This window comes from Arctopsyche grandis, chromosome 8 (genome assembly GCF_051622035.1).
Source record: "Arctopsyche grandis isolate Sample6627 chromosome 8, ASM5162203v2, whole genome shotgun sequence".
NCBI classification, from domain to species: domain Eukaryota; kingdom Metazoa; phylum Arthropoda; class Insecta; order Trichoptera; family Hydropsychidae; genus Arctopsyche; species Arctopsyche grandis.
The window spans coordinates 30,709,012-30,720,991 of record NC_135362.1 but is presented as its reverse complement, the minus strand read 5'-3'; positions in this window follow the sequence as shown (position 1 = coordinate 30,720,991).

Sequence of the window (11,980 nt, the reverse complement as noted above, 5' to 3'; positions counted from 1 at the left end):
GTTGCGCTTTCGTTTTCGAGACCTTCGTATGTAATTCGGTAAAATGAGACCAAGGGCAATCTTCGAGATGCAGTCGACCTCTATCGATGATTAAAAAATTTACCACAAAGCCGAATTGAATCGATTACAGCTCGTTCAACATTTTACCACGTATGAACGCGTTAGAAAGGAAATCAATTTAAACGTCGTGAAAAATGGACCTGTCGATTTATCCAAAAGAAGAAGTTTACTACGAACATATGTATGTATGTATGCAATAAAAACTTGACACACAATCGCTTGCCATTTTCAAACGCTCACGTCTATTGTGCTATCGATTTTAAGCTCTACTTAACTTTAGAAAATATCGCAAAAACTTATCTAGTTCATTTTTCTATAAAAAAATTGGCAAATATGGAAGATTACATAAAGTTTAAGATACTTATTTTAAAACGCAATACTACATATAGTACTATTATACTTCATATATAGAAAACAAAAGAAATTGTATTGATGTATGTAATTGGGCAATAACAAATGAATTAGACAATATATAATACATATGTATATATGGACCTAGTTTTGTGTAATAAATAATTCTTTAACTTTATTTTATATTGTAAATAAAACATTTATTTATATTGAATATGAAAATGTAAATAAAGGACATACATTTGGGTGCTAATTTAGTATGCGGTCTACCTGCACATATCAACTTTAGTATGCGGTCTACCTTCACGTTTTTATTTTAATATGCGGTCTCACTGTCTCACTTCCCGCGTATGACACTGAGACTGAATAATACCGACCCTAACAACCTAATCTTAAATGAATAGGGCCAACCTTAACTTAACCTAACCTATCCTGACTCTCAAATAAATAGGTGTTGAGATATGTTTATTTTTTGTGAAAATATTGATGAAATAAAACTTAAAAAAAAACATATCTTAGCAGCAAAAACCTATTTATTTAAGGGTCAGGATAGGTTAGGTTAAGTTAAGTTGGCCCTATAAAAAACAAAAATTACATTTATAGCGAAAACAAATACACAATGATTAAATAGTCGACTATAAAAAATAGTCGACTGCAATTCAAAGGTAGATCGCATGCTAAGGTAGACTGCATACTAAACTAGCACTGACATTTGTTTCTGAGTGACGCTTTGCATGCTGACCAACGCCCATCGGCGTTTTGCTGACAAGAGCATGTACAAAGTAAACAAGAATACTAACTGTTAAGGCTTTAAAGGTAGCATTGAAAAAAAATGCATTGAACATCGGTTGTATAATCCATGTCATTCATTTTTCAACGTTTATAAACACTCGTTTACACCGGAGTTTCTGAATTTATAACTAGAGGTCGGAATCTGAAGGGGCCGGAAACGTGCCGCCTATTGTTCAATTGTTGTAAATCCTTTGTAAAAAAGGTTCAGGAAACCTTTAACAATGCATTTACAATCTTTGAACGATAAACAGCCCCCTCAGATTCCGGGCTCTATTTATAACTATAACCCGGCGCAACCCTGCGCCCCATTGTCCATTTCTATTGTGAACCTTTTTTTTTTGCTCTCTAGCTTTGTGGTTTGCCTTCTTTCCTGGAAAAGCACCGTCCTTTGCCGAAGACTATTTATTTAACTATAGCAGAATTATCCGATGGAAAAACTAACTGCTGAGTATTTTACATTGTGGCTTGGAATTTAGATTGTGAGCGTTACATTTTAACATCAATGAAGAAGCTAGAACTAGTTTTGGAAAAAATATTCATTAATAGACTTCTTTTGTTTATTTTATATTGTTGCAAAATACATATATTAGAGAGTCTAAACACACCGTTACAAAACTCGAAATCCTCGGTGGTAGTCAGAGAAATGCTATAATAATAGAAGTGGATTTAGACGTTATATTTTTGTCAAGTGCCGATTGTCCATAGACATTCCTAAATAATTTTAGCATCAGTCATATTTGATGCTTGGTGGCCGACGTATGTATGTCCGATAAAAACTTCTCTAGGCAAGGGCAATGGGCAAATGCATCGTTAAAAATTGCACAATGCATTCAAAAACACACAATAAACAACATGGGATACATTTTTATAAGTAAATTGATCATTTAAGTAACTTATTTTTCAATTAACATCGTATATGAAAGTTTTCATGAAAGCGTCATGGCGACAGCTAGCATTAGGCAATAGCATACGCATACGCGTGTTATTGAAACACGAAATGTATTCGAAAGGGCGCTTCTATTATTATACAATTTCTCTGGCGGTAGCTATCTAGGGTTTGTTTGGATTAGCTACAATTTTTATAACTGCTTTCTATTGGATTTATAAATAATTCTAGTTGGAAATGTTGGCGAAATTTTCAGCGTGGCAGGCTTTCAACAAAAAAGACATCAGCACTCAAATGGTTAAGAACTACATACATATTAAGTCGTATAGTGACGCAGCCCTTCTCCAATTGGACTGTCGGAAATAAATTAACTTTTAGCATTCAAAAATGCTGTGTCCTCAATGTGAAAAGATCTTTAAATCGTTTGATTTATCACCAAAGTGGTGTTGAATTAAAGCTAGTGGATGATTTTAGCGATTTATGGGTCTTGTTCCCAAATAATTTTTATTTTAAACAACACATAGACAGTATTTGTTTGCGGGCCACAAAAATGCTGGGATTCTTATTACGAGTTAGTAAACCTTTCCAGAGTGCGTTGGTGCTAAAAATTATTTATGAATTTCTAGTACTGTTATATCTACATAAGTCTTTATTTGTTTTATGTTAGCTGTATTCTATTCCCACGACCTTTAAATCAATCTGCGAGACGAATTATGTTTCCCCCAAAAATATCAAAGCCCTTCTTAAGCCTGCATAACAAATTGCATGCATCTACTCAGCCATTTCTCGATACATTCAAGACACATATGTTAACACTAAAAATATCGTTTTTCAACTAACTTTATCGCTTTTCTGCATTATTCTCACGACTCTTAATCCGAACAACGAATTGCGTGAAATCTACCCTCAAGGGATACATATGCAAACACTAAAAATATTGTCTTTAATTAGTTTACCAGCATTTTTCACACGACTCGACTCGAATCGTATTCCCTCAAAAACCCTTTTAAAGCTGCGTAACTAATTGTGTGAAAACCATTTCTCGATACACTCAAGGGTCAAAGTATTAAAGTCTTAAGATATTGTTTTACTTAACTCGAGTTCCCCCCTATTTTATCACGAACTATGATTGGTCCAAATTGTTACGTCTATTAAATATATACTGATGTTAAACATATGGAAGGCCACTTGCGATCGAACCGTCTGACTTACAACCGAACCGTCTCTTACTAATCACTGACTTACAATTGAACCGTCTAACTAGTGACTCGCGATTAGACGACTTAACTAGTAACCACTAACTAGTAACGTGTAATACTAACTAATCTCGTGTATACTTACTACCATTAAAGAAGATAATCATCTTATAAAATAAAGTGAGTTTTATTTACGGAGTAGCGTTCCGCAAAAACGCTTGGTGGCAGCGGAAATATTAATAACAACAAAATACACATCACCCACGAATGTAACAGTACGTAGCATTCTAGAATTTATTTCCATTATATGGAGTCCTACTCATATGACTCATTCATTGAAGATTGAGAGAATCCAAAAACGGTTTCTCAGATATCTTTATATGAAACTGTATGGTTATTATCCTTGGCTATATCCTAGTGCTTTCCTATTAGGGGCGTTAGGCTTCGACTCATTGGAGTCACGTCGTGTTATGTTTCTGGGAAAGCATTTTTTTTAACTATTAAATGGGTTAGCACACAATATCCAGGTTTTTAATAAATTTAAGTTTTATACACCTAGTAAATTCAGGGACTTGAGGAATCGTGTTTTGTTTTCTCCTCCCGTGGCTCGCACAAATATGTTGGCAACGTCTCCAATATCTAGAGCGATATATCTGCTCAACCGGGTTGCTGGTGAAATTGATCTGTTTAATGTAAGCTGCGCTGTACTGGTTGAGTGGTTGTGGACCAACGCCCGTGGTTGATTTTATCAATTATAAATATGATCGAGCACGGATGTTTTATATACTTTTATTACAAGCCTCTTATCAGCTTGCTTTCAATTTTTTCGTCTGACGATATTTATGTTATGATTATGTGACTGGCCTCAGTGACGCGTTAGAGTACTGTTGCGTAGAGGTGGGTAGAGGATCCAAGTAAAAAGCCAAAGTCGTGTCACAGCATTTATTGATGATTAAGGAGATACACACACTGGCAGTGCTCAGTCCAGAATGTCTTGATATCGCCTAAGTGCCGCCTTATAAGGGGTAGATCTCTCAGGACATCTTCGACGTCTAATTTGTTTACCTATTGTTATGGTCACGTACTCGGATATGTATGTATTCCCACGACATTTGGTCCCACGGTACCAAGGTATCGGTCACTTCTGAGAACTCCACGGGAACACGACCGAGTGCCGCTACTACGCCTTTGTTTAGCTTACTTGCACTTAGTTTGCATATAATCCTCGAAACCAATTATAACGGTCGCACGGTGTCAGGGATGCGCGTCGGCTTTTAATTCGATTGCACTTTACCGGCGGCTCTTTACTAACCTCTTATTTTAGTATAGGTAACAGTACTCTGTAATGTCACTGTGGCTAATACGTTAAAAATAAAATAAAATATATAGCAGAACTTCTTTTCATGATTTACTTTCAAAATTTACCCTTTTGGAATAAACAGTGTTTCGTGTTGAAAATCTTCCATACTTACCACATATTCTTCTGAAGACAGAGTATGAGAAAAACAAATTAACTTAACCTATTTAGTTATCTTACTCATTCTTACACATTTCAAGTCATCATCAACATCTAAAGAAGAACGTCATAACTGCAATGTGTCTTAAGAACTACAAAATACTCCTCAAAGGAGCAGCTAAACATCAGCCTTTGCTTTTTTCATTCTTTTAGTACAAAACTATTTGTTTACAACTACAATCGTGTTGTTTTTTTTACCAGTGATGATTATTATTTATTGTTAATATAATATTAAACGTAAATAAACCACGTAAATGCTTTTATCGATGATGAGTTTCAATAGATATTTTCTGATGTTGGCATAAACAATGCATTGTTTGTGTAAAGCATACGGGTAAAACTATTAAATATCGGGGAAATACTTTCCTGTTTCTTTGCATAATGTTATCGGACTATCGCTCATTTAACATGACTCGACACTAATTATAGTTTAACCCTTTGACTGCTACAACAACGATAAATCGTTGTTTTGATATCGGCGAAGATTGCTACGACGATCGTTGTTGACGTCATTAATTGTCGTATTTCATTACTTTCTTTGAGCCACCAGCGCATCAGTGGCACGAAACATTTTTTTTATATACGTATTTATATTTATTTTTCAATCAAGCTTTTTACATATTTATCAATTTTTTAAAAGCTCTTCAATTTCGGGTTCATCATCAAAGTAAATTTCGGGTTCGTTGTCAAAGTCATATAAGGAGTTATTACTTGGGAATTGATTATTGTCGATAAATTCATTTTCAGAATCAGTAGAGCTGCTGATTTGTCGAGTTCCTCGGCGAGGAGCTATTATTTCGCTTTCGTCACTTTCACTGTCCGATATCATTTTGCAGAGTTAAAATAAATGGCAAAAAACAATAGAAATCCGCTTTCAATTATATAGGTCACGAGACGTCACGAATTCGTGCAATCAATCAAATGCAACTGAAATGCATACAAAATGTTTATGATACATGTTGAAAAATTATTTGATTATTAGAAACTTCGCATCCTTGTGTGTCTCGCTCACACATACACAGTTAAAACCAAGAAAGAAAGAGAGAAAGACCGCTACCTGTTTCAAATGTATCGCATGTTTTAATAACGACAAATACATCGATGTCTAAAAATAGATTATTGAAAAAAATAATGCGTCGGAAACAATCGTCAAAACTTATTTAGTGTATATATGTAGGTATCTCTTTCGCACGCACGCATGTAAAAGCAAGACAGAAAGAGAGAGCGCGAGTCCACAACTGCTTCTTAAAAATGTATATAAAGTATTAAAAAAATTACGCGCGTTCGGCGAAGCAAGTATGTAAAAAAATATATTATATTTATTTTTTTATAAAGTAATTACAAATGTTAGCATTTTTCGCTTGGACATTGAAAAACCTCGTAGCAGCCAAAGGGTTAATATATTTCAAGGCAGTATGACCTCACAAGGATCCAGAAGTTTGTCGTGCATTAAAAAAAATAATGTCATAGTATTGTTATGCATAATTTATGCCAATTCGGTTATCCGAAAAGAAACCCCACTTGCGTCAAAAGGCTTCGCAAATAATTAAAAATTTCAAGAATCATGAATCACGTGAATATTAAATTAACTCTAAAACCAATCAGCTAATTGATAATTCATTAGAATATTCATAAAAATGCACCTGGATTTTTTTTTTTGGCTATTTTAAGATGTGCCTCATTCTACGATTTTATTGCATATTTCTAACTAATTAATACATATCATCGTGTTGACATCATCGAAAATATTCTTAAGCATAGGTACATAATATTGGTAATCACTTCAATATATAATTTTTGAAACAGCCTTATGGCTAAAGCGTATTAAAAACCATGCTCTAGATTTAATTATGATGTAATCTAAATATACCTTCGTAACAATGTCAATGTTAAGGGATTCAAATTTCAAAACTCGATGGCCATGATATGAATCAAATTACGTTTTAGAAATATATAAGACACCTTCAATAGAACCTATTATGTATAATAATTGTTTGGGTCAATCTTCTCACATTGACATTCGTGAAATATTATACTAACGACTTGGATTTTTCCAAGTATGTCAATTTAAAGATTTGTTGATTGTTCACCGGACAAATAAAATACGAAAATAATCGCAATTTGATCAGGAAAAAAAATGAGGTAATTGAACTTCGACTACAAAGTCGACAGCATTTTAAGTGTCCGCAAATGTAAATAGTCATTGTTAACTACCTTCAGTTATGTAAGATAAGCCAGCACCATGGATCAATGGTGAGAGATGCCAGGTTCGATCCTGTGAGTTGAGCGCGATTGAACAGAATTTATTCTTAGTATTATCTTTAAAGCTGCTCATCAGACTTTGATATTTGTGACTCCAATTCGATCGTTTCCTATCAGTGTTTACCAATTTATCTGATTTCATTGTTAAAGCGGTTCCTCCATCAAATTGGCAAAATACATCCTACCCACTATGTCACCACTATTTGAATATGATTTCAAAAATGTATTATCTATAGCAGGGCTACCCAAACTTATTCTGCAATGGAACACTTCGCAAACACGGAAATTTTAACAGAAAACTTAGTTTATTTTTTAGGTTGGGTAATTCCTACTTTTAAAAATTAAAAAAAATGTTATTAAAACACATTATTTATTAAGTAATTATTTTTAAATATAAACATAAAAATATGAATAAATAAAGCACTTAAGAGGGCTGGACACCAGCGCCTTGTCCATACAAACGTATTACACTTCTCCCTTCCTCAATTATGGCACTAGAGAAGTTATTTTTTTAATATGCTATGGATATCCACCATAGGCATATTTCTGTGGTTTTATTTTTTTGATTACTTATTTTTTATATGAGCTAGGAGCCGCCAAACATCTATAAAATCACCCTTTTTTACACCCACGAAAATAGTCCAGCGTGCTTATTTAACGATTGATTTTTAAAAAAATACGAGCACACAAACATAGTAAATATCTTTCTCATACCGATGATGAAATTTTTTTTTAATCATTAATTTTTTAATTAATTAATTTTTTGTCCAGTTTCAGAAGAGAAAACTGGAGAATACGAAACCTCGATTTTGTCGATTTAAAATAGGTATTATCTGGTCGAATCGCAACTGTCGCATTCACTCAATATATATATATATATATATATATATATATATATATATATATATATATATATATATATATATATATATATATATATATATATATATATATATATATATATATATATATATATATATATATATATATATATATATATATATATATATACATATATTGATATATATTGTCACATTCACTCAATATATACATGCACTCAATGTATATATCGAAGAAAGGAACGGTAACAAAATTAAGGTTTCGGGTGTACAGCCCTCTTAATGACTGTTGTGATTTTGAGCCCTTGAATTGCATATATTCTTGATATCAGGCACAATATTGGTAAGTTGCATTATAATATCTAGTGTTTGACTTCTCTCTTCTCGAAAATCTCGCTTCGCATAAATAGGTTGTAGAAAAAGGTAGTAAAACAATAATAGCTTGTTTTGAAAAATTGAGGTACTCTTCTGACAAACTCACCCAGAAATCTTTTCAAGGCTGATCTTTGTATTGTAACGTATGCTAAAAAGAGCCGCCGTTATAACTGGTTTCGAGGATTATCTCCAGGTTCAAGTGCAAGTCGGCTAAACAATGTCTGTCCATTTAAATATGGGCACATGAGTAAATCTTCTTCAATACTTTTATCGTATGTGTAACGAACAAGTACTAATAGTACAGCTAGTCCTGCGACATCTGTAGATTCATCCATTTGCAATGTACATCCACTGCAAAGTCCAAGACGATGAATTAACTCTAGGTTAGTAGAAAGATCTTAAATACGTCGTGAAACATTATTGTGGAGATTGATCTTCACTCGCCTTTCAATATGAAGTAGAAGATCTTTTAATGTGTTTAAGTGTATGAAACCCTTCCAAATTGTCATGGAACACCTATTCAGGTTCAGCGGAACACTGGTGTTCCGCGGAACATACATATGTAGTTTGGAAAACCTTGATCTATAGTATAGATGTCTCGCTAATTTTCTTATTTACAGTAGAACCTCGATTATCCGGACTAATTGGGGATGAAGGCAGTCCGGATAGTGAAAAATCACAATTGACAAGGAAAGACGTGTACATTCAGTATGAATAATTTTTATTAGTCTACATTTACATATATGAAGAAATTACATACATGAAGATCAATATTATATTATTCTTTATTAAGAAATCCAATTATGGATTTTTGCATAAAGTTAGCTGTTCTTTTTGAAGCTGCCAAATCGCGAATACTTTTCATACAATAATGGACCAGATATTGGTTGTCCAGACGATCGTCTTTAAATGAAAAACATAAAAATATACTCTTCGACTTCTTCATTTCCTGATTTTTTACATACCTCCTTTACGTTTCACTTACAATTACAATTCAGGAAAAAGTTTGCCTCTTATCCGATCGTTTTCATACTTTGCCATATTGCTTATTTTGGTCATCAATATAAGTAAATGGATCCTCCGCCATTACGATAGAGATAAAATATCGTTTAAGAAGCTTTTCAAGTGCGAAAATTTTTAATCTCAGTGACGTTTGGTAGTCATTAATTGTATACATAGATGGCGGTAGTAAAAAAATTATTGGTGTTTTTATTCAAAATAATAATTTTATATACAAATTATTCATAACCTTACGCTCTGAGCTTCCATCGTCTGACATTAAAGAATCAGTAAATTTCATAATGTTTTCACTTTGTTCTTTTATATCCGAAACCGTTGACGTTCCAACACCATATTTATTTGACAAAAAACGTCATGAGACACCGTTTTTTAATTCATTGATTATATCTAATTTGTCTTTTAATGATAATACAACACGTTTTCTTTCCTATACTGGTTATATTAAAAATAAATATTTAAATCGCCATCAAATTTTCAAAAAACCGACTCATTTCTCCGTCTTATTTTCGAATTTTTGCTATGCATTTCAAAGCAGCTGTGGCGGCTCGCTTATACGACATGGTCGAGTTTGGTTGCCTTCCTGCGAGTGGGGACCAACCCGGCTGGGTTCGGAGAGCTACTACTCACTCTGTCTTCAGCTGTCATATAATAAACACGTGCATTAACATGCCAGTCGTCTCATTCGTTCATCCTCCATACAGCAAAATCGTAAAATTTGTGTTTGTTTTAACAATCCGGATAATCGAGGTTCTACTGTACAGTATTTGTATTATGCTTATATGTCTGGTCACAGTGAAGAGTATTATGTAATGTCACTGTGACTAATATGTAAATAAATAAATAAGAAATATTGTACGTATAACATGAAATAGATAATCTTCAAACTAAGAGATTTAGCATGTCAATAGGATCAATAGGAATAAGTTGGGACACATGTCTTCAACAAAATTTTCGCATTTCTTTTGTGTATATACTTATATAATACAACTAGAAATGTATGTATGGTTTAAAGTGTTGTAATGCTTCCATACCCATGACAGTTGATGCCTTATTATGTTTTCAAAAGTTGATTGATGCATCCGATCTTAATTAACATAAAAATAGCTTCAATTTGTCAATCAAATTGTGCATATAAATACAATTCAATTTTCGCTACGTATCACAAACGTGCCGTACAATGTTGGCGCCCAAGCTCGTGTTTACATTGGTATATTCAATCGTAATACTTGTCGAGAAGTCCAATGCAGATTCTGAAGGCAACATTCACCTTTTCAAAAACGAAATATCCAAAGCTATGGAGACCTGCGGCGAAACGAAAGAAGTCAGAGACGCCGTTAAAGAAGAGTACGATCAGAGAGTGAGCAATCCATCGTTGTACAGACGCTACAGAAGGGATTCGCAAAGATTCGGCAATAACAACAACGATAAAACTCTGAGGGACAGCGAAAGCGGAGAATGGGATGATGACGAAAATAATAGAACTAAAGGAAAGGCCTGGAACGATCCCAATGACGACAAGTTCATCGTAGATAGCATCTACTCGCATGATCGCAGAAACGATTCCTACGGTAGTAATAATTTCTCACGTTCAAAGAACAGATCTGAACAAGATCAGAACACCACCAAACCAGGACAAGGCTATTTCGAAAACAACTTCGATAGTCGCGGAGGACGTCTATTACCGGGTTTGAACATATTACATGAAAACAGAGAACCCAGAAGTGTTAGCAGACTTGATTCAATCAAAAATCCTTCTATTCAAGTAAAATCAAGCTACATCAGAAAGAAAAGACATAGTGTACTTATAAAAAGTGCGAGCGACAGTGAGGTGAATTTTTTAGTTTTTTTTTTTTTTGTGCAAGAACTTTCATAAAACTGTTATATATGCAGTGGCGGCTCGTGAGAATTCACAGTGGCGGAGCTGCAGAGATGAATCAGGCTGTAGTAGCTCGTTGACTATTCCAGTGACCGAATGCAAACGAAAATAGCGTCCATATGTACCATACTGGGAGGTCTGCTGCCCGCAGTCCATATGAAAGAGCCGCTACTGTATAGATGTATATATAAATACGTGCGAATTCGCTCTATTGTCACGGATATTCCATTGGATCCGTATTTTTGAAGCGTGTGGAATCTATGGTCGACTTGGGTATCACTTTTGATCCTCAATTCACCTTTCACAACCACATCAAGACAGTCGCTGACGTTTCCTTTCGTCGACTTGGATTTGTCTTGAGATATGCTAGATTATTCTCCAACCCCATGTCTTCTCGCTTGCTTTTCAACTCGATTGTTAGAAGTAAGCTAGAGTATAATGCGATTGTGTGGAATCCGCATGATGCAAATTACTCTCTTATTATCGAAAAAGTGCAAAAAGCATTTCTTCGTTTTCTATATAAGAAAGAGTTTGGGTATTACCCATATCTGTATCCTACTCCTTTCCTTTTGGGCATGCTTGGGTATAATTCCCTTGAACTTCGGAGAAACTTCTCGTTAATTCGTTTCGTTCTCCAGCTACTGCGTGGTAATACGTCATGCCCGTTGTTGCTGGAACAATTGGGACTTTATGTACCTAATAATTGTGTGCGTGGTAGATATCATAATTTAATGGTTGTACCTTCTGCTCGCACAGTTCTTTTTCGAATGGCTCCTATACCTAGAGCTATTCGACTTCTCAATGAAA